Genomic DNA, 25,181 nt, shown 5'->3' with positions numbered 1-25,181 from the left:
TCGACCGACAGGTAGCAGACTACCTTGCCTTAACTGCAGATATCGACACTCTGAGGAGCGATGAACCCCTTGACTACTGGGTGTGCAGGCTTGTCCTGTGGCCTGAGCTATCCCAATTTGCCATTGAACTTCTGGCCTGCCCTGCTTCAAGTGTGCTGTCAGAAAGGACCTTCAGCGCAGCAGGAGGTATTGTCACTGAAAAGAGAAGTCGCCTAGGTCAAAAAAGTCTTGATTACCTCACGTTTATTAAGATGAATGAGGCATGGATCCCGAAGGGACTGACAGTGGGGGATGCATTTGACTAAAAAAGGCCTGGTGATGACTGAGATGCCTTGGCCTAAAAATGGTCCACACGCTGCTGTATATAATCATTCTCTGCATGCCGGATGACTTACGTGACATCTCCGCCACCAACTACGGTTCAAGCCGCAATGTTTTAGTGCACTTTCTGCCTTAAAACCTCAATTTTTCAGGCCGCTGCTACAGCAGCGGCTGCAACAATACCTGCTTTTTCATGCATGTGTACATGCCTAATTTTTCTGGCCTCTGGTGCTACACTGTGGCTGCAAAAAAACAAAAAACAAAAAAAAAGGCACATACATGTGTCAATTCCCCTTTGTGATCGTTACCTTGTCGTGGTGAAGGGGCTTGTGTATCACAATGAAGCGATCACCTCTAGGATTGTGTTGGCACACCCCAGATGATAAGGTCGTTGCTTCATTGTGTACAGACCAAAAGCGATCCGCAGGATAATTTTTCATAGAAAAAACATTCATTTTCTTTCATTCTTTCTGCGGAGCTGGGTATTTTTTGGCCGCGTTACTGAATGCTCATGAACAATGGCTGTAGGCTCATGCGTCCTTTTGCGGAGGTGACAACCCTGGTGGTCAGTCGAACCCAAGGCAACATCATCGACCTCATCCCATATGCGTTTTTTCTGGAGCGTGCCCTGCGAAGAGTACTGGATCAGGCTGTAGATGAGCATGAAGAGGAAGAGTTGTGGTCCCCATCACCACCAGAAGCAGCCTTGTCATTGTCAATTGCTGGACCTGTGGCAACGCAGAGAGAGGAGTCTGAAGAAGAGAAGTCAGAGGAGGATGTTGGCTTTGAGGAGGTGGAATACCAGCCACAGCAGGCGTCCCAGGGGGCTTGTTGTCACCTTTCGGGGACCCTTGGTGTTGTAAGTGGCTGGGTGGAGGAAGAGACCTTCAATGATGTCAGTGAGGACAAGGAACGGGACATGGCTAGCTTGGTATCCAACCTTGTGCAAATGGGGAGTTTGCGGTTGTGCAAATGGACTGACTGACTGTTAAACGGGGAGTTTGGTCTGTCAGAGTTTGGTCTGTCACTGTGAAGCGGGCGACGGGCGTAGCCCTTACACTACTTGACCGATAAAACATCATACCTGATCGTATTCACACACTGGATGTTTTAGTGGTGGTTTACACTGCCGCTACCACTAAAGTAGCGTCGCTTCCAGTGCGACTTTGGCGCGACTTAGCGCGACTTTGGCGCGACCTCATCGCGAGGCGACTTTTTATTTGGCCAATCACAATATCATGTTTTGTGACCGTCACCTAATTTCCTTTTCCTGTTTTTTGTTTTACATATTTCCCCATGTGTGCAGTGTTGTCTGTGTCATAGCTCAACTGATAGGCATGTTTGCCTTGGCATATCATATTTCAGCTTGCCAGAAAGAAAAAAAGACAGCTGGAAAGACACTGCATTAGTTTTCTACTAAAAATTATAAGAAAAATGCTGTTTTTTTGGGGTTCTGGACATACTACAGAGCTGAAACTTGACAGGTACACTTTTTAGACCCCCCAGACACTAAATACAAAAAATGACATGCCTGCCTAAAAAAATGCCCGATAAATGCCTGCAAGAAAAAAAGCCAGCCGCAGAGAAGCCATATTCCTGAAAATATAAGAAAAATGCTGTTTTTTAGGGGTTCTGGACATGCTACAGAGCTGAAACTTGACAGGTACACTTTTTAGACCCCCCAGACACTAAATACAAAAAATGACATGCCTGCCTAAAAAAATGCCCGATAAATGCCTGCAAGAGAAAAAGCCAGCCGCAGAGAAGCCATATTACTGAAAATATAATAAAAATGCTGTTTTTTAGGGGTTCTGGACATGCTACAGAGCTGAAACTTGACAGGTACACTTTTTAGACCCCCCAGACACTGAATACAAAAAATGACATGCCTGCCTAAAAAAATGCCCGCTAAATGCCTGCAAGAGAAAAAGCCAGCAGCAGAGAAGCCGTATTCCTGAAAATATAAGAAAAATTCTGTTTTTTAGGGGTTCTGGACATGCTACAGAGCTGAAACTTGACAGGTACACTTTTTAGACCCCCCAGATGCTAAATCCAAAGAAATTTTTTATTTTTATTTTTTTTAAATTTTTCCAATAATTGGCTCTCTATCAAAAAATTATAATTTTTAAGAACTTTTTTTTGCGTGATCCCTCTCCGGCATGCCACAGTCCAGGTGTTAGTCCCCTTGAAACAACTTTTCCATCACTATTGTGGCCAGAAAGAGTCCCTGTGTGTTTTAAAATTCGCCTGCCTATTGAAGTCTATGGTGGTTCGCCCGGTTCGCCGGTTTGCGAACATTTGCCGATGTTCGCGTTCGCCGTTCGCGAACGGCGAATTTTAGGTTCGCGACATCACTACTAGTCTGTGTTTGTACGTGTGAGATACACCGTTTTATAAAATTTTTTCTATTCCGCTATTCAATATATACCCTTTTTGAGTGTAAAAAATTAAATTACGGCATTGTCTGTATCGATACATGTGAGATATACCTTTTTAAATTTGTTTGGCGCATCTCCTTCCACCGCCGAGGATTGCAGGGCGCTTCAGTTTGCCTCCTGCCTGTTCCAAACTCCTCCTACTCCTCATCCTGCCTTTAGGGTACAAAAAATAGTAATCGGGGCCTAGTCTGGGTCTGTACGTGTGAGATAGATACACCTTTTGATATCATATTTTCTATTCCGCTATTCAATCTACACCCTTTGGGGTAAAAATAATTAAATTGCGGCATAGTCTGTTTCAGTACATGTGAGGTACACCTTTCCAATTTTTGGGGCGCATCTTCCACCGCCGAGGATTGCAGGGTGCTTCAGTTTGCCTCCTGCCTGTTCCGAACTCCTCCTACTCCTCATCCTGCCTTTAGGGTACAAAAAAATGTAATCGGGGCCTAGTCTGTGTTTGTACGTGTGAGATACACCGTTTTATAAAATTTTTTCTTTTCCGCTATTCAATCTACACCCTTTGGGGTAAAAAGAATTAAATTGTGGCATAGTCTGTATCGGTACATGTGAGATACACATTTTTAAATTTGTTTGGCGCATCTCCTTCCACCGCCGAGGATTGCAGGGCGCTTCAGTTTGCCTCCTGTTCCGAACTCCTCCTACTCCTCTTCCTGCCTTTAGGGTACAAAATATTGTAATCGGGGCCTAGTCTGTGTTTGTACGTGTGAGATACACCGTTTTATAAATTTTTTTCTATTCCGCTATTCAATATACACCCTTTTGGAGTGTAAAAAATGAAATTATGGCATAGTCTGTATCGGTACGTGTGAGATACACCTTTTAAATTTGTTTGGCGCATCTCCTTCCACCGTCGAGGATTTCAGGGCGCTTCAATTAGCCTCCTGTTCCGAACTCCTCCTACTCCTCTTTCTCATCCTCATCCTTCCTTTAGGGTACAAAAAATTGTAATCGGGGCCTAGTCTGTGTTTGTACGTGTGAGATACACCGTTTTATAAATTTTTTTCTATTCCGCTATTCAATATACACCCTTTTGGAGTGTAAAAAATTTAAATGCGGCATAGTTTGCATATTTGACTGTGAGATACACCCGTGCGATGCTGTTGTTGTTTTGTTCCGCTATTCAATAAACACCTTTCTAGGGCAAGATCATAAATTACAGAAATATGAGGAGACCGTCAAATAGGGTCCGTGGCCTGGGTCGTGGTACTGCTGGTAGAGCTCCTGTTGCAAGGAGAGGACGTGGTCGATCTGTGCCAGCTACACGCACAAGTGAAACACCTTCCTCAAGTGTGAGTAGGCGACAGAACCTGCATCAGTATTTGGTAGGGCATCATGCGCCTCTAGAAGTGATGAGGCCAGAAGAAGTACAGGCGATGGTAGATTGGGTTGCTGACAGTGCCTCCAGTTCCTTCACATTGTCTCCCACCCAGTCTACTGCAGAAAGGTCAGAGTTGGCACCTGCAGCCGATGTCCAACCGTCTTTCACCTCACCCCCTTGCAAATCAGGCAAGCAGTCTGAGCCCCAAGTCATGCAGCAGTCTCTTCTTCTTTTTGATGACTCTGTCAGCAGGGTTTCCCAGGGCCATCCACCTAGCCCTGCTCCAGAAGTGGAAGAGATTGAGTGCAGCGATGCCCAACCACTTATTTCTCAAGATGAGTACATGCAAGGACCATCGCAGCACGTCTCCGATGATGACGAAACGCAGGTGCCAACTGCTGCGGCATTCAGAATTGTGGAGACCGACAAGGAGGGCAGGGGTGAAGACTGGGTGGAAGATGATGTGGAGGACGATGAGGTCCTCGACCCCACATGGAATGAAGGTCATGCAGGTGACCTGAGTAGTTTGGAGGAAGAGGCGGTGGTCGCACAGAGCCACCAGCACAGCAGAAGAGGGAGCAGAGTGCAGAAGCGGAGCGGCCGTGTCCTAGACACTACGCCTGCTACTGCCCAACGCAGCAAGGGAACGAGCGCAGCAAAGCCAGCTCAAAGGAGTTCTCTAGCATGGAAGTTCTTCAGAAAATGTGCTGATGACAGGACACGAGTGGTTTGCACCCTGCGCAATCAGAGCCTGAAGCGAGGCATAAACCTTCTCAACCTGAGCACAACCTGCATGATCAGGCATCTAAGTGCAAAGCACGAGCTGCAGTGGAGTAGACACCTTCAAAACCAAGAAAGGTCTCTGGCTCCTCCTGCTTCCTCTTCTGCTGCAGTTTCGGCCTCTTCATCCACCTCTGTAGTGATACCGGCACCTGCCACCCCGCAAACAGACGATCTGTCAGCAACACCACCACCTGGGTCACCAACTATCTCCACAATGTCCCGTGGAAGCGTTCAGCTTTCCATGTCCCAAACACTTCAGAGGAAGAGGAAGTACCCCCCTACCCACCCGCGATCCCTGGCCCTGAATGCCAGCATTTCAAAATTCTTGGCCTTTGAAATGCTGTTATTCCGTCTGGTGGAGACGCACAGTTTTAAAAGCCTTATGTCGGTGGCTGTCCCACAGTACGTTGTGCCAAGCCGCCACTACTTTTCCAGGCAAGCCATCCCTTCCCTGCACAACCAAGTGGGGGAAAAAATCAGGTGTGCACTGCGCAACGCCATCTGTGCCAAGGTTCACCTAACTACCGATACGTGGACCAGTAAGCACAGTCAGGGGCGTTATATCTCCCTAACGGCACACTGGGTAAATGCAGTGGCGGATGGGCCTGAGGCGGATAGCAATTTGGAGCATGTCCTTCCACCACCGAGGATTGCAGGGCGCTTCAGTTTGCCTCCTGTTCCTAACTCCTCCTACTCTGCTTCCTCATCCTCTACCGCCTCCTCATCCGGTCAGCGTAACACCTTCACCACCAACTTCAGCACAGCCAGGGGTAAACGATAGCAGGCAGTTTTAAAACTTGCCTGTTTGGGGGAAAAACCACACACCGCGCAGGAGTTGTGGAGGAGCATGGAACAGCAGACAAATGAGTGGTTGCTGCCAGCGAGCCTCAAGCCCGGCCTGGTGGTGTGCGATAATGGGTGAAATCTCATAGCAGCTCTGGGCCTAGCCGGTTTGACGCACATCCCTTGCCTGGTGCATGTGCTGAATTTGGTGGTGCAGAGGTTCCTTAAAAATTACCCCGATATGTCAGAGCCGCTGCAGAAAGTGCGGGCCATCTGTGCGCACTTTCGGCGTTCTCACCCTGCTGCTGCTCGCCTGTCAGCGCCGCAGCGTAACTTCGGCCTTCCCGCTCACCGCCTCATATGTGATGTGCCCACAAGGTGGAACTCCACCTTGCACATGCTGGAAAGACTGTGCGAGCAGCAGCAGGCCATAGTGGAGTTTCAGCTGCAGCACGCACGCGTGAGTCGCTCTGCGGGACAGTACCACTTCACCACCAATAACTGGGCCTCCATGCGAGACCTGTGTGCCTTGCTGCGCTGTTTTGAGTACTCCACCAACATGGCCAGTGCCGATGACGCCGTTGTCAGCTTAACTATCCCACTTCTATGCCTCCTTCAAAAAACGATTTGTGCAATGATGGAAGAGGATGTGGCACAGGATGAGGAGGAGGAGGAGGAGGATGAAGAGGTAACATTTCCAAGGCTTTCAGGGCAGTCATTCGCAAGTGGCACCGAGGGTGGGTTCCTGCACCCACAAACGCCAGGGACACAATTGTCCAGCAGGGGCACAGTTCTGGAGGATGAGGAGGAGGAGATGGAGGAGGAGATGGAACCATGTTCACAGCAGGGTGGCACCCAAGCTAGCTCATGGCCATCACTGGTGCGTGGCTGGGGGGATACAGAGGACACAGACGATACACCTCCCACAGAGGACAGCCTTTCGTTGCCTCTGGGCAGCCTGGCACACATGAGCGATTACATGCTGCAGTGTCTCCACAACGACCGCCTAGTTGCCCACATTCTAACTTGTGCTGATTACTGGGTGGCCACACTGCTGGATCCCCGTTACAAGGACAACGTACCGTCCTTAATTCACTCACTGGAGCGCGATCACAAGATGCGCGAGTACAAGCACACACTGTTAGACGCGATGCTGCTGGCATTCCCACCTGACAGCGGGGCCACAGTGGAAGCACAAGGCCAAGGCAGAGGAGGAGGAAGAGGTCACCAACGCAACCAGGGCACCGCCAGCACCTCAGAAGGCAGGGTTAGCATGGCCGAAATGTGGAAAAGCTTTGTCAGCACGCCACAACAAACAGCAGCACCAGCAGCTCATATGGAACGTCTTAGCAGGAGGCAGCATTTCACCAACATGGTGGAGCAGTATGTGTGCACATGCCTACATGTAGTGAATGACGGGTCTGCCCCCTTCAACTTCTGGGTCTCCAAATTGGGCACATGGCCTGAGCTTGCCCTTTACGCCTTGGAGGTGCTGGCGTGCCCTGCAGCCAGTGTATTATCTGAACGTGTATTTAGCACGGCTGGGGGTGTTATCACAGACAAGCGCAGCCGCCTGTCCAGAGACAATGTGGACAAGCTCACGTTCATTAAAATGAACCAGGCATGGATCCCACAGGACTTTTCCGTACCTTGTGCAGAATAGAGATGGATACCGACCTTACCCAGCCATTGTTCTATTTTTGCTCTTTCTCACTCTTTTGGGGTGTACCCTCATTTAAAATTTCTGAAAAAAAGCAGTGTTGGCTACCTCGTCCTCCTCCACCGCTGCTTCCACCTACACCGCCCATAGGTGTGCGCAGCCTATTGCACCTACGCGCTTCCACCTACACCGCCACATCCACCGCTACCTCAACCTCCCTCCTACTCCATATGGGCCTCGTCCTTCACAGATGAAGAAAATTGTTTTATTTTTCTGGGTTTTTTTTGTTGTTTTAAGTTATTTCCCTATCCACATTTGTTTGCAGAGCACTTGCCATGCTCTTAACTACGTTTTGCTGCCATTTGCAGCACTCTAGCCCGTTCCATTGGTGTTTTAGAGCCATTTTAGTGCCTGAAAGTTCGGGTCCCCATTGACTTCAATGGGGTTCGGTGTCCGGGTAAAGTTCGGAAAAAGTCCGGGACACGGACCCGGACTTTTTTTTCAAGTTCGGCCGAACCCGCCGAACACGGACATCCAGGTGTCCGCTCAACTCTACACATAATTGGTATAGAAAAATGCAATAAACGCAATAATGTAATAAAAAAAAAAAAAAAGGAATTGGAAAAATGGGAGGAATACAAAAAAGTATATATATATATAGTATATATACATACAACAGGTCAAACTGTACAGTTCACTATAAAGAAAAAAATGAGGAAAATATTAAGTAAGAATAAAAAAAAAAATATATGTTTTTATCTGATGCTACACTTAGACTGGCGTTGCTTGTCTCCTATTTTGTTTGTACAGAGCTACTTGTTCTCTGCCAGCTGTCTGTCTGTTCACATTTGCGACATCTCTAGTGTTATATGGACATTTCTAATGAAATATGGACTTTTTAACCTTGATTGCCCCTTCTATTCCTGCACTGTCTTCACCGAGCACTAACCCTATCTCTACCATTAAATACTGGTTTTAAACAGTATAGTGATCCTGCCAGGGACACAGCTCCTCTTCCAAGGTGACAACCATACTATATCTAGTAAGAGCAGTAACCCTAGAAAGGGAATGTTTAGGACTATATAACACCCCCTCTCTATAACCTTGGGGGAAGTGTTTTGTAGTCAACGGAGATAGTTTGGAACAGTATTGACTTGTATTTGTCTGCAGAGGAATAGTGCAGAAAAAGTTATCAGCTCACAGGATTTCTAACTGGATGAACAGCTACTTTTTGTTTTTGTACTTGTTGAACAGATATAACGAAATGCTTTCAACTCTATAAGATCCAGAGCATATAGGAGCAAACAAGAGAAATGTATGTTGGTATACACTTTAATGTCTTTGAAGCCCCTTGACTTGCTTCACTGAATAAATCCAATTGTTGTGTTTTTTTTTTTTACAGAAGGACTGTACTAAGAAGAACAAGTAGGGTTATAATACTCACTATCCCTTCCCAAAATGCTAGTTTTGATTTTCATGCTGATACAATTAGTTCACTATGCACCAACCATGAAAAAATATTAGGACCAGGAGTTCCATCTTAACCCTGACTTTGCATGTTAAAGGTTTGTTTCTGGTCTATAATCTAAGAAAGTATTTAAGACAGAGATAACCAGGCGACTAGCATATTCAAATCAATATGGTGTTCCTTTGCAGAGTTCCTGTCAGGGCCCAAACAGTACAGAAAGATTCCAGCTCCTCAATGCAAGCATAAAATGCTCCCTGCACATACTTTAGATGCATTCTTCCACGGCGCAGTTGTTTTTGGCTTCTGTAACTGGCAGGCTATGGTAATTCCTCACAGTGTCAAATGCTCCATGACCATGACCATGTCAGGGTGAGTTTAGTTCATATAATGTTGTCTACAGGCAATAGAAAATCATCAAATGTAGCATATTTCCATATAAGGTCCTCTGCCCTATTGACAAGAGGTTTCCAGAATTCAGATCAAGCTATAATGAAGCTTACCTGTACAAATACGCCTTTATATATGTTGGGTTAACCCTTCCATCAATAGTACAATCATTGTAGTTGATTTACTAAATACAAATAGGCTTTTCACATTGCAAGAGCATTTTCCCCAGAGCTTAGTCAAGGAGATGAAGCTCTGTAGGCTTCCAATCATGTGCAAGCAAAAATGCATTTTTTTTTAATTTCCTTGCTTGTGATTGGGAATTCTTTGCAAAGTGAAATTTCACCACATTCACAAAGCCCTGGGGACAATCTGCTTGTAAAAAGGCAACTTCCCTTGCAAACTGAACAGCCTATTTGAATAAACCCTTTCTGCCAGGAGTTTGAGGTGCTCATGAAAACCAGAGTTGTAATGAAACTAGAACTATTTCTTTTTTGGGATGGTTATAACTCCTGCTTTTTTTGCTATCTGTGTACCGTTGGGGAGGTTTCTTTCCACTCTCTGTTTTGTAGGAAGGGAGATAGAATCTCTATAAAGTGAGGGGATTCCCCTCCTAGATTGCTGTCACAAGAACAAGTGTCCCAGTTGGAAGATGTCCCCCCTTTTTCTGTTTTGATGACAGCTTTATGCTGGGTTCACATCCAGAAGAGTGTGACCAGGTCTCAATGGAGCCAGTTCACATAGCTGCATAACGGCCGTGGTCTAGTTTGCAGAAGGGTCCTGTGCATCTTTGGCGCTGTTTCAGGTCTGAATTCAGGCAAAAATTCGGACTTGATTTGCCCCTGAAACAGAGAACAGAAACGCACCAGCCCCGCTGCAGTGAGCCGCTCCGCAGCGTGTGTGAACCCAACCTAAATGTTGCATTTCCCACCACCTTAAGTCCAGGTGATACTGGTCACTAGGACAAATAATGAGGACAAATCTCAAAAGCAAGAACACAGACAGAAAACAATAAATAAGCAAATAATGACAAGCATTCTAAACCCTCACTAACTTAAAATACCACCAAAATGAAAAAAGGGTTGGCTTTGGATACACTTTATAACAGTCATATGAAAGAATTGATTGGCAGGAAGATTACCTCAGTTGTGGTGGAGATTTTCTTTAGCTTGCATTGTTATCTCAGTTACAAATGGTAATAAGGGTACTTTTAACTCCTAGGATTTTTTTTGCAGTTATATAAACAAAAAAAATACACGTAATCCATTTGAATTACATTTAATCTATTTTTTCTAGACCAATAAAAAAACTGGATTGCTAAGGAATTTCACTGTAAATAAAATTCTTCATCTTGGGGCATATAGTAAATTACAGTAAATTACTATGTTAACATGGTTTGTTATCTATACTGCACAGAAAACTTTATAACATTTTTCAGTTTTCTGTGGAAATATCGGCAGATTCGAATATGATGCTGTTGAAGAAAGATAAAAAAAATCCCATTAAAGTTGTGTAAAACTAGCAATAATTTCTCATTTCTGTCAGTGCCACTCCCCTTTGTTCTATCCCCACTATTTTTAAGCCCCCTACCCATCTTGAAGGCAACGGCCAGGACATAGGTTCCTGCTTTGACTTGCTAATTTAATGGCACAGCTGTTGTATCAAAGGTCTCGTATCTGTCACTGAGTTTAAAATCCCTCTCGGCCGTCTCAGAAGTAGCTGTCACTTTCCATCCGTCTCTCTTCCTCTCACCTCTATACAGCTGAGCTTTTCAGTATGACATGAGATGGTGACAGCAGCCTGCAAGTTATGTCAAAGGGTTTACACATAATTCTTGACTCTTTATTTATTTGTGGGTTTACAGAGAAATAATGTTTTCTGCATTCAAAGAATGGGTTCAGCATTTCATTCAGCATTCATTTAAAACAAATAGTTCAATGCATAGAAAATCTGACTCCTTTGTTTTTTAGTTTTTATTTACACACCTGCACCCTAGAAAAACTTACATAATTCTATTGTAAAAAAAATAGTCCATAGCCCAGCTGGGAAGCATCATTAGTAGGGAAGGTGTGAATATAATAATTTATGGCCAAAGTCTGGAATGTCTTGCTGTCTTGTTTGAGGTTTATAAGCAGATTGGATGGTTGTAGAAACAGCAAGACATTCCTTGATTTGTTGACTTACAGAATTTGGTGATCCAAAAATTCATAAAAAAACCATCAAGGTCTGCAGCAAAGTTTGGTAATGACCCCAAAGAAAGTAACAAGGAGAAAATTGTTGCTGACCAAAGTTAAGGGAGGCAAGCCATGCAAGCATAAGTGAAGATGGCCACAGTGATCATCCTTATCTTCATTATAAGCAGGAAAAAGGGGAAATATGGGCCATTTCTGTTTGCAAAAATGTTTTATTTTCTGTAATTTTTCTGATGCCTGGTTTAAAATGTTTGCTTCAGATTATGCCTCAGCATTTTATTAGGGTCAGAGCATTTGCTAAATTAAATAGGTCTCTTGGATCAAATAATAGAAGGATTGTAGCATGCTTAGGGTAGACAGGATGGGGGTCCACACCAGGTATCTCATGTTTCTCACTACTTCATCACTATTTTCTTCATGCTGCACCACAGCATATTCTTTGTGTTGCTAATAAACCCTTGTGTTCCATTTTGTTTAGCAGCTTGTATTAATCCCATGTTTTGTTGCAGTACACAGTACAAGTTTTTTCCTGCATATTGTTAATATTTAATTTCTTAAATCTTACTGAAAACAAATTTGATGCATATTATGTGTCTGTGTGTGTGTTTGTTGCAAAGAGGGGGAGGGGGTTAAAAAATAATCTGCCTCAAGTGTCAAGTAGGCTAGGTATGCCTATGAAGAGCACTTACAGGCCAATGCCTAAAGCAACAGATTTAGAGGGGGATCACCAAGCCTCAATGTTTACAATATTGTAATTTTCTTTGTTTTCCTCTCCTGTCCATTCATGGACATTTGTGTCTAAATTCAATAAGAATACTGTAATTAGAAAAATCAGAAAGATTTGTGTAGTTCACAAAATATGAAACCATGGCTTTCTAGAAAAGGATGCCTTCAGAGAGGAGATGGGATAGAACACTGTTTTTTTATTGCTGTCTGTGCTCCCGTTGGAGAGATTCATCCTCTCTATTTGTCTTGTTTACCATTATCATTGAAAGGGAAAGAAAATCCAAAACTTTGGGTTGCCCTCAGAAAAGTAATAGAGGGGAAATCTTTCAATGGGGACAATAGTTCTGGTGACCTGGGGGTCTCAAAGAACTTCCCTTAATTTGCAGTGGTTTTCTATCACTTTCTGTTTTGGCTTTGGGATAGGAATCGAAAGATAGAAATCTCCCTAGTGGGACACAGATGGCAAAATAAATAACCTGACAGGGGTCCCTTATCCCTTAGGCTATCCAAAATGAAAAAAAAAAAAAAAAAAAAAAAGTTTTGTCTATAGTTCTATTTTAAGTGTGTCATGATGATGCCTTGCATATTATGCCATTAGGCTAGCTAAAACTCTGTCCTCTTGATACTTCAATATTAGGACAATGATGGCACAGGGAATGAGAAAAAACATCCAATAATGCTCTGCCTGAGGGCTTTATTACCGGCTGGGTTAACGGTAAAAACAGGTGGCTGAGCTGCTTAAAGACAGAAAAAGAGAAGGACCCAGCGGGTCTATAATGTTGGGAAAGTCATCCCCAAAATAGGGGGGTTAACCCATGGATGAGTTGCATTTTTACCTCTTTACCCTCAGCCGCCCACCCAAATTGTAACAATACAGCTGGACAGGGTTATATTCATAAAATAATGTATGTGTCCACAGCGCTCTCACAATCTTTGAAATTATACCATAAACTGTCTTAAACCAAGTGCAAAAGCTAGTGCAACATAAAGTTCAACTCAAGTCCATAAACAAAAAAAGTACCAATAATCTTCATAAAGTGCAATCCATGCTTAATATAAACTGGTGCCAATGGTGAATTAAAAACTGTGCTGTTCCATGCTCCCCTCCTCCTGCAACTCCTCTCACCTACTCTCGACAGTTAAATTGCCTGTTTGGTGTATGGGGAAATCTTCTGGATGTATGGTAGGTGATTGACTTCCTTGTATTTCCCAGCAGGGCAGTATGTGTCTCAAATGGGTTTATGCAAAAAAGATTGAATAGTATCCATAGTGTAATTTCATTATTTTATTTTGAAAACATACTAAAAGGTATTTCACTCATATGTAAAAATAATAAAACAGGCAACAAACGCCATTTTGGAAAACCCGTACTCGCAGTTAGCGTTACATGTGATGTCCCCGAAAGTTCCGCCCAATGCATTTTGCATCTCCCGGAAAGTGTCATCAGAGGGCTGTTCATGCCACGGTTGTGATGCTTTGCTTTGTGGCTGCTTCATTTTTTTCTTGGGGTGTAGAGTTTGAGTTCAATGGGGTAGCTCCACAAGTACAAGCCAAAAGCACAGCTTGCAGTTGCAGTGCAGTCCTGAAAATGGAAAATTGTTATTGGACAATTTAAAAATAAAAGTAAAAAAAAAAAAAAACAGCCATTCAGGAGGTTAACAGGCTTTAGGAAAGTAATGCAGGCAGTGCCACAAGTCTGAAAAAACAGTAGGATATTCATGGGCCTCCACATAATAATAAGAGACAAGGCTTAGGTGATCTGGGATGTAGCATGGACTGCCTGTAAATTAATTAGTAAGAGGTTCATAAAAGAGCAGATCAATTTGATCAGATTAATCTGCGATCCCTGGAAAATACCTGTTTATAATGAATCAACCCAGCTAGCTATACAATCTTAGCCAGGATTGTAATAGAGAAGATGACAATGCCAGGATTTCCAGAAGATATAAGGCACTTTTAGGAGATGTCCAATCACACCAACAAAATTGAAATATCAGCCTCTAAATGCATTTATGAATGCTTAATGAGTGAATGCTTTAAGCTTGATGAATTTTAAGATCATCACTTCTTTGAATGAAACCATATTCCACATTTATAATACAATGACTGCACGAGCAAGCTTCCAAGGGGTTATATAATAAATCAGATGCATAAACAGAAAGCACGAGAAGAAAGGAATAAATAAGCCTACATATTGTAGAAGATGCTCATGTGAGCAATGTGAATTTTTCACAATTGTGTCAGTTCGGCACAACACATCAATTCTTTTTGTCATCCTTTTGTTTACAAATTCCTTGGAAACACTGACAGGAAGCACAGGTGTCAGTTTCGGTCTTTTAAAGCATCACTGTGAAATGAATCCTTCTAAACAATTTCATTTTTTAAATCCTCCAGTTTCACTGAAATAGGTTAAATCAATGAAAATAAATATAAAAATAAAGAGTTTATTCTAAAGCCATCACAAAGTTAACGCACCTAAAAAAGAACTATGAACATCTCTGCGCACCAATTCACTCATTCTTCCGTTACTGTCTGGAAAAAAGTTTCTTCTTTTTTGTGTCCTTTACTTTCATAAGAAAGCTGACTTAATTATTATTATTCATTACCAGGCAAGGTTAGGAGATTGATTTTCCCAATATTGTCTAAGTTATTGATATTGCAGAAAAATCTATCAGCAATGAGAAATATTGTTGGAGGTGAAAAGTGGTCCTGTCCTATGTCCTTCAAAATTACTGGATCATTGTAATGGCTTATTTGATCAATCAAATCAAAGGGCAATGGCCACTTACAAAATAGCCATAGCAACTCAATTCTTATTGAATTTTAGATTATTGAAAGATTAATTCTAATTGGTGTAAAGCGTGCAAAAACTTTTTTTCAGTCCATTCAGGAATCTTCTAATCTGCCATGAAACTAAGGCTGGCAACATTATACAATCTTCTTGTACAATTTTCCTTTCGATTTACCAAAAACCATATAATATGAGGTCAAACTGAAACATTTTCAATCTGTATGCAATCAGGCAGGTCATTGCACTACATAGTTGAAGGTAAATCTAAAGGAAATTGAACAAGAGAATTGTATGTAGCACCCTCCTAGGTAGGTGCTAGGAAAACGCATTTGGTGTCTCTTTTCTGCTTATCAGGAGAGTCAGATCTGTTAGTTTAGCCTGTCACATGATTCCAGGTGTGATTTATTGGGTCTGAGGGAATCTCCCCACTGTATCCAATAAGGGAGCTTGTTGGACAGTGGAGTAAACCTAACCAGTAGCACACCGGGGTTTAGGGCTGTCTCAGTGGGTGGGCATTACTGCAATGCATCCTGGGATTGGCTATAAATCCGGAGGGAACATGTGACAGGGTGTCTTTTGGCAGGAGTAAAAGTCCCAGGAGGAGGTGGACGGCTGTCTCTCCTCCTGTAAATGTGAGGAAGGTGGTTCAGGCAGTCGGCCTAGTGAACCAGGTGTGGAGCTGAGCTGTAGAGGATCCAGAGTGCTGACGAGTGGAGCTGCTAGCAGAATCATCTTGGGAAAAAAAGTATCGTGAGTACCAGGAGATCTGCCTAAGTGTCTGCCTGTAACGCTCCTGCGTTTTACGTATGATGTGGATTTTCAGCTGCAGAAATATTCCACTTCAGTAGTCATGTAGAGAAACGCTGAGACACCAATCCCAACTCTCAATGACTCATCATGTGTGGATGATCTCAATTCAGCAAGTAAATACACACACTCAATAAGATGTTTCCTAGAGTGACTTATGTATATAGTAACACAGTGATGATAGGCTGAAGAGACAGGTTGGGTAGAGATGGTAGATGACAGACACTTGAAAGGAAATGTTCTTGAAAGTAAGATAGTAGCAGATGGGATGCAGATAGGTTTAGCAATCATGTATGGTAGCAGATGACAGAGTAGCAGGTGGACATACAAGAGAGATCAACCCAGTGCAAGAACAGGTGGTAGTAGGGTCAAGAGCTAGCAATCTTAGATAATGCAGATGTAGTAATAGTCCTTAGTATGCAGAGCTAGATAGTGTAAGCTTTAGTATAAAGGTTATAGAGGTTTCCCCTGTGGGGTACTTATCACTAATAGCAATGTAGCAGAGGAGAGGTTCGGCAAGAGCGGATGATCCGGTAGCGGGATACAGGGATCAGCGCAGCATGGTTCCGACAGCGAGGTATGCTTGCAAGCATGAGAGCTTCAAGACAGGTTAGCATCAAGGCACAAAGCAGTTTGAACGAACACATGTGAGTGAGAGCCGGCGATCTAAATAGCCATCCAGTCCGGCGCTCAGTGATGACAGCATCAGTCTTAAAGGTGTATGCGCACCTTACCAAAAGAGAATGGTGGGGCGCATACACTTATGAAAGAGTAATTAGGGTACCCAAAGGTACCAGAACATTACACTGCCTAGGAGAGGGGATCACTCCAGAGAAGTCAGGGGATCAAGGAGCTAGCCCACACAAGGAGTGTATCAGTAAAGGGTGTGCTGTGTAGTTGAACCTGAAGATTAGGAACAAAGGGGGTGCCAGGAAGGGCCCTGAAGTTGTTCTGCAGTACAGTCCAGTCCAGTTTACCTCAGAATACAGTTTACCTCAGAAAGCTCATTCAAATATACTTCACAGCCAAGGGCAAAGTGAAGCAGCGGCCTAGCCGTGACTAGCGTTACTTAGCGTTACTCAGCATTTTCAAATCATCCCAGCCTATTGTGAATAGTGTATAACGTTGGAGTATCCCACTCATTCCCTTCTCCTATCCAAGTTCCAAATAAAAACACAAAAACCAAAGCTACCGGACAGTTTCCTGACTGAGCTAAAACATTTGGGAAAAATGTCAAACTGTCATGTTGTTGCTAATGGTAACCCAGGGGAACCCGTATTCAGCAGCTCCCAAGGGAGTAGTGCTACATGTATAATGTATGGCAAGCCTAATTTATATGCTGATCTGGTAGGTTAATGAGTTTACAGCTGCTCCTGCTATTCATTACCCCAAACCAGCATCTTTCAGAATTGTTAATGTTACAGCTGAATTTTATCTGGCATCAGCCTGCTGGGGGATTGGATGTTGCTGAGACTGAGATATTCACTACTAGCTGATCATTTAGTATAACTCAGGTGAAAGGCTTTCATTGTTATTCACTTTAAGAGAATCTCCCACAAGATAGAGAACCACTTGCTGACCGTAAAACGTATGTATATGGCAGCAAAGTGGCACGGCTGGGCTGTAACACATACCTAGTACATGATCTGACACTTCCAGGTCTGGGGTGCTCATGCACGCTGGTGGCCGTTCAATCCCACTGTGATCACACACAGCGGGAGTCAAGCGGCAGGTACCGTGGACTCGATGTCCGACAGCACCCCCTGATTATTTAGTACACAGGCAGAATAGCAATCTGCCTATGTAAAGAAGGCAGATCGCAGTTCTGCCAGTTGGGAAGGCACTGATCATGTGTTCCTGCAAAGCAGGAACATGGAACTTTGTCCTCCCCAGTAAAAGCACCTCCCCTACAGTACACAAACACTGGCTAGGATCACATTTAACCCTTAGATTATCCCATTGTTAAAGAGGAGTTCCAGGCACCTATCAAAAAAATAAAAGTCAGCAGCTACAAAAAGTTTTAAAAACAGTCACTCACCTGTCCCATGATCCAGCGGTGTGCTCACTCCAGCAGTCTTCATCCTCTGTCCTCCCTCGGCGGCACTGGCATCTTCACTATGGGCACCCTTCTGTGACAGCTTGCAGCTTCACCCACCGCGCATGCGCAAATCACGCATCCTAAATGGTGGGTGCAGTCTTCTGGGATCTGTAATGTCCCAAAAGACTGCAGGGGGAGGGAGGGAAGAGAATTTCCATTGCCAAGCGTACCTGCTCCTCCCCACTGTTTATGGGTTCATAGCGAAACCCTTGTCATCTTTTATCTACTATTGTCACCAAATAATTTTCTTTTATTATGCACTGTTTATGTTGACAGTTTTATTTTGTACTACTCTGTACTACCCAGCAATGTCTTATCTTGTTACTCAAAACTTTAATAAAAAGATTGACACACAAAAAGTTCCACCTGAAGCTGGGATTTAAAGTAGAACTATAGACATTTTTTTTTCCATTTTTAATATAATGACGGAGGGTTATAACCCCTGTCAGCTTTTTTTTTGCCATCTGTGTTCCAGTGCAGAGATTTTTCCTTCACTTCTTGTCCCATAGCCAAACATAAAATGAGAGGAAATCCATGCAAATTAAAGAAATTCCTTGGGGACCCCCAGGTCACCAGAATTAGGTTCTCCACTGGAAGATTTCCCAGCTATTACTTTTCTGGGGGACAACCCAAAATCTGGGGTTTCTTTTACTTTCACTTTCAATGATAATGGTAAACAGGACAAATAGAGAGGGTGAATCTCCCCACCAGGGGCACAGACAACAATAAAAACTGACAGGGGTTCTAATCCCTCTCTACTCTCTCTCTACTCTCTAAGAAAAAAAAAGTTTTGCCTTTAGGTATACTTTAAGTATTGTCAACGATCACTGTTTCCCAATGTATACAGAAATTACTACTCATTATCGACCAAAAAAAAAGAAATCCCCAAAATGTAAAAGCCGCACAGTTTGAACGGAAAAAAAAAAAATAGACAGACGTTGTCATCATGGAAATTAAAATGTTATCTGGCATTATTATTTCCTGTATCTGTCTTATTCACACCCGCCTGTGAAAATGTCAAATATGCAATTAAGTTGCTTCTTCCATGGAACCTCTGAGTTTTTTCCTTTTTCTGTCCCTGTAAAACAAGTAAACAGTCAATTAGAGTGTTACCTGCCTCTGTATGTGCCTACCACTAATTATCCGCGCTTTGCATGTTGCTTTCTTGGGAGGCAAAGAGTGATGGTGAGGTTATCTCCAGCTAATTAAGTAGGTGAATGCCCCCGTTGCTAGAAATACCCTGGATTTTGGCAGAAAAATTAATAGAAAACGTTGTCCACTGTCTTTCCTGCAAAGTGGTAAAATGAAAAAAATGATGATGGCTAATGACTATTTATCACCAGACAGTGAATGGTACACTTTGTCTTAGTTTTTAAAAATCACCTAACGCTATAAAGGTCACACAAGAACTATATTTGAGTTGTACGGAACATAGCAGGTGTAATAAATGTTCATCCATAATTTGCAAGATGTGCACAGGAATTACCACTCTATGCTATTACTTTTCATGTTCTTTAACTTGAGCTTTTTTATCACAGATAATCAATATATACATTTCCAAAACCTTAATGCATGTCCTCCATTGCTGCTGCCTATGAGCTACTAAATAGAATAAAGGGATGAAGTTCGGCTTCACTGCTACCATGGATCGTGGAAAGTACTGCATTTTGACAAGACAGAATTCTTTGTAACCATAATACACTGCCTGACCTTAGAACTTAGGTTAGCTGGCTTAGAAAGGCCAATAAAAGGGCTTTTGGTTTAGCTAGGCCCCTGCATACAGAAAGATTAGTGTAAGTTTTATAGGCACTGGCAAGTCCATTAAGGTAGATGTAAACCCTTACTGAATATCTTGTAGATAGTAAAATGCTCTGTACCTTTAGAATTTGACAGGTGTGGGGAAAAAGAGTTTTTACCCCAATATTTTTTTTTATACCTTAATGCTGCTGATCTTCTGCAGCCTCTTTACAGCCAATCACTCTCCTCGTGCACCACAGTGATAACAGGGTGCATGTGTTTTTTCACAGGGCATATTTACTAAGTGTTGTTGACTGTAATTTTATTTAAAGGTAAGTATGGCATGTTTATTATATAACGGGAAAAAAACAAGACTTTATCACTTTAAAATGGTTCTAAAGGCTGAAGTTTTTTTTTTTTTTACCAATACTTACTTAGATCCAGCGATATTGACAATAGCCTTGGCTGTCTTAGGGCTCTCCCTCCTCATTGGTTGAGACCATTGGCTCCCATTGCTGTCAATCACAGCCAATAAGCCAATGAGGAGAGATCGGGGCTGAGCAGTAGCTCGATGGGTCTTATGGACGTATAAGGCAGTGGCTCGGGAGTAAGAACGCATCGGTGCCCCCAGGGAAAGCTGCTTTCTCTGGGCACACTTCTGGAGGGGAATAACCAGGAGCGTCGGTGGAGGATCCAAAAAGAAGAGGATCAGAGCTGCTCTGTGCAAAACCATTGCACAGAGCAGGTAGATATAACATGTTTGTTATTTAAAAAACAAAAAATAAAGCTTTACTATCTCTTTAAGGATCGATATTTGTCTACAACAACTGACTGGCAGTTAGCTATTCAATTGTTGGTACCTTAGCTATGCTTTTTTCTATGAATTTGGGTCTCTTTTCTTTCTTTTTTTAAGATTATAAGTTATTTCTTGGGGAGATTAGAGTACATCAGATATCTTGGGTAGTTTTGAGAAAATGGTTACATTGAGACTGAACATTTGCCTGTTTGACTATCCGCTGAACACCCAAATTTGCAGGATGTTCGGTAGGTGTTCGCTCCGTCAAACACACTGCAATGCACTGCTTACTGCACAGTGCATTCTGCACCCTGATCAGGCAAAGCTTTGCCCAATCAGGGCAGAGTGTAAGCTGGATGTTAAGGAGTGGGACTGGAAAGCTGGCCGCGGCGTCCTTAACAACTGATAAGTCATCAACTGTCAATAGGCTTCCCCGCTGACAACTGAAAAAAAAAGTACCGGTTAAAATTGAGTGCCCCCCCCTCCCCTCAAAATCTATACCTGATCCTTTTCCCAGCATGCAGTCTGGCAGGTCAGGAAAGGGGGAGGATGAGCGAGCACCCCCCCCCCCTGAACCATACCAGTCACATGCCCCCACCCCAAAAGCACCTTGTCCCTATGTAGATTGGGACGAGAGTCTCTTCCTGACAACCCTGGGCTATGGGGCTATGGTTGCTGGGGTCTGTGGGCAGGGGGCTTATCGGAATCTGGAAGCCCCCTTTAGCCCCCAGATCCCGGCCCTCCCTATGTGAATGAGTATGGGGTGCATAATATCCCTACCCATTCACCAAAAAAGTGTACGAAAAAACAACAGGAGCCAAGTTTTTGACAAATCCTTTTTTGAAAAAAAAAAATAGTGTCCCTTGATGTAAGTCCATCGTCAATCATGCCTCCCGCTGTACCACTGACCAGAAAAATAAAAAAAGAACGCTCTGCTTTCTAGAACAGCCGCCCACCCAATGCCTCCTGCAAGCTTTGACAGTTCTTATATAGATGAGGGCTGGGCCATCTGACACTGTCACCCGGAAACATCACAGACTGGTGCATACTGGGCTGGTAATGTCACAAGGGGGCTGGGGGCTGTAACATCAAAGACTGGTGCATGCTGGGCTGATGACGTCGCCCAGGCATGTCGGGAAGAGACCCTTGTCCCTATCAACAAAGTACCCCCCATGTTGAGGGCATGTGGCCTGGTATGGTTTGGGAGGGTGGTGTTCGCTCTCCAGCCCCCCCCCCCCCCGCCCTTTCCTGACCTGCCAGGCTCCATGCCCGAATAAGGGCCTGGTATTGATTTTGGGGAGAACCCCAGGCCATTTTTTTTTAATTTTGGTGTGGGGTTTCTCTTAAAATCCATACCAGACCCAGCAATTGCAACCGTGGTGGGTCAATTTAAATGTAATTTTTTTTCTTTGGAAATGTTATTTTTTATTGTTGCACTTTAAGCATCATTAAAATCAGTGCTCCTGAAAAAATGATTGTTCTTAAAAAATAGTTTTACCATGATACATGTCCCTCAGGGCAGTACCTGGACCCCCATACCCCTTTTAAGGCCAATTACTGGCATATAAGCCTTCAAAATGGGCGCTTTTGATTTTTCCTGTTCGGCTCCTATAGACTTCAATAGGGTTTGCCGTTCGGGTTATAGTTTTTCTCCTGTTCTGGAGTTCTGCTGTTAACTGAAACAGGGGGTCTTTTGGCCCATCTCTAATCTTGGGGTGATTAGAGCACCTCAGACAGTTTGTTCAAGAGCTGTCTTTTTTTAGGTAAAAAAACCCTGCACCCAAAACACTGCACATCTCTACCCCATGTGCACCAAAACCCTCTACCATACAGGTGCATCTAAAAACAAAAATAGAATATCATCAAAAAGTTAATTTATTTCAGTAATTCAATTCAAAAAGTGAAACTTATTTTATATAGATGCGTAACACACAGTGTGATATAGTTCAAGCATTTCTTTCTTTTAATTTTGATGATTATGGCTTACAGCTAGGGAAAACCCAAAATTCAGTATCTCAAAACATAAGAATATTACATAAGACCAATAAAAATAGGAGTTTTAATACAGAAATGTTAGCTTACTGAAAAGTATGTCCTAGTATAGTATGCACTCCTTTTGCATGAATTACTGCATAAATGCGGTGTGTGTTATGGAAGCCCAGGTTGCTTTGATAGCAGCATTTAGCTTGTCTGCATTGATGGTTTGGGTGTCTCTCATCTTCCTCTTGACAATACCACACAGATTCTCTATGGGGTTTAGGTCAGGTGAGTTTGTTGGCCAATCAAGCACAGTGATACCATGATCATTAAACCAAGTATTGGTACTGTTGGCAGTGTGAGCAGGTGCCAAGCATAAGGTGCTCTAGAATTTACTGGCAGAGTGCTGAGCTAACTTTGGACTTGATAAAACACAGTGGACCAACACCAGCAGATGACATGGCTCCCCAAATCATCACTAACTCTGGAAACTTCACACTGGACCTCATGCAACTTGGATTATGTGCCTCTCCACTCTTCCTCAAGACTCTGGGACCTTGATTTCCAAATGAAATGAAAAATGTACTTTCATCCAAAAAGAGGACTTTGGACCACTGAGCAACAGTCCAGTCCATTTTCTCCTTAGCCCAGGTAAGACGCTTCTGATTTTGTCTCTGGTTCAGGAGTGGCTTGACAGGAATGCGACAGTTGTAGCCCATATTCTGGATAAGTCTGTGTGTGGTGGCTCTTGAAGCGCTGACACCAGCTGTAGTCCACTTCTTGTGAATTTCCCCAAAATTCTTGAATGGCCTTTGTTTCACAATCCTTTAAAGGCTGCGGTTATCCTTGTTGCTTGTGCAACTTTTTTCTACCACACTTTTTCTTTTCACTCAACTTTCCAATAATTTGCTTGGATACAGCACTCTGTTAATAGCCAGATTCTTTAGCAATGATCTTTTGTGACTTACCCTCATTGTGGAGGGTGTCAATTACTGTCTTCTGGACAACTGTCAAGTCAGCAGTCTTCCCCATGACAGTGTAACCTACTGAACCAAACTGAGAGATAATCTAAAGGCTCAGGAAACGTATACAGATGTTTTGAGTTAATTAGCTGATTAGAGTGTGACACCATGAGTCTACAATATTTAACTTTTTCACAATATTCTAATTTTCTGAGATACAGAATTTGGGGTTTTCGCTAGCTGTAAGCCATAATCATCAAAATTAAAAGAAAGAAATGCTTAAAATATATCATTCTGTGTGTAATGAATCTATAAAATATGTATGAGTTTCACTTTTTGAATTAAATTACTGAAATAAATCAACTTTTTAATAATATTACATTTTTTTGAGATGCACCTGTATACCAATATACCCAAAAAGTGCTATTGATTTTAAAAGTAACATCTGCAGTGGTTGTTGGGTAGTTCACTGTGATCCAGGTCAGATTTGTTTTATTAAAAGTTAGTTTTTCTGTCACAAATCGACCCCATTGTGCTGAAGAGACTCTCAGACAGGTGCATGCATACATGTGCAGCAGGGCAGGCTAGTACCACATTGGGACAGTGATATATACTTGAAGCCTAATACTCCATTGAAATTAACACTTTTAAGTGTTTTAGTTACAGCCTTGCCAAACATATCAATGTCTAGCACAGTAATGGCCCTATGAGGAAAAAAATAAAAATAAAAAAATTATACATTTGTTAAAGTGGTTCTAAAGGCTCAATACGTTTTACCCTTATAAATCCCATGCATGAAGGTAAAAAACCTTCAATGTGCAGTAGCCCCCCTGTCCAACCAATACTTAGCTATGCCTCATCTTGATTCAGCAATGTGCACATGTGCTGTTGTCAATCACAACCAGTGAGCCAATGAGGGGAGAGAGGGGTTGGGGCCAAGCTACAGCCCTGTGTGTGAATGGACACACAGAGCAGCAGCTCTTGAGCGAGCCTGCCTGGGTGCCCCCAGAACAAGTAGCTTGGCAGGAGGGAGGGGCCAGGAGCATAGTGGGGGACCCGTGAATAGGAGGATTAGGGCTGCTCTGTTCAAAACCATTACAGAGAGCAGGTAAGTATGACATGTTTGTTTTTAAAAAAAAAAACTTTAAAGAAGTTGTAAAGTCAGAAGGTTTTTTTTTATCTTAATGCATTCTATGCATTAAGATAAAAAAACCTCCTGGGTGTAACAGCCCCCCCAGCACCTTCTAATACTTACCTGAGCCCCATCTCTTTCCAGCAATATCCACTAGTCCCTCAGTCATCCGGGACTATGTCTCCTGATTGGCCGAGACACAGCCACAGCGCCATTGGCTCCCGAAGCTGTCAGTCAAAGTCAGTTAGCCAATCAGGAGAGAGAGGGGGGGCAAACGGCAGCTCTGTCTCTGAATGGACACACGGAGCTGCAGCTCGACTCGGGTGCCCCCATAGCAAGCTGCTTGCTGTGGGGGCACTTGACAGGAGGGAGGGGCCAAGAGCAGCGAAGAGGGACCTGAGAAGAGGGAAGATCCAGGCTGCCCTTTGCAAAACCAACTGCACAGAGGAGAAAAGTATAACATGTTTCTTGTTTTAAAAGAAAAAAAAAAAACAAGACTTTACAATCACTTTAACAAGGAAAGTAAAGAAAAAGTAAATCTGTAAATATTGTTTAACATCAATGATCAACAAAAAATAGTAAAAGAATGTGGAAAATGTTAATATGGAAGATACCCAGGCCATGAATTATAGAAAGTGGGCTGTTTTCACCAACTGGTATGGAAGCAGTTGATATACCAAGCTGGCATGCAGGTGCTGGGCATGTGGGGGTTTGGGGACATTTTGTTTCTTCTGCTCCAGTAAAACCTGTCTAGGGAAGGTTGTTACTGGAAACAGTGGGGTGGATG

This window comes from Pelophylax lessonae (genome assembly GCF_965119305.1).
Source record: "Pelophylax lessonae genome assembly, chromosome: 2".
NCBI lineage: Eukaryota > Metazoa > Chordata > Amphibia > Anura > Ranidae > Pelophylax > Pelophylax lessonae.
Note: the sequence above shows the minus strand (reverse complement) of the source record.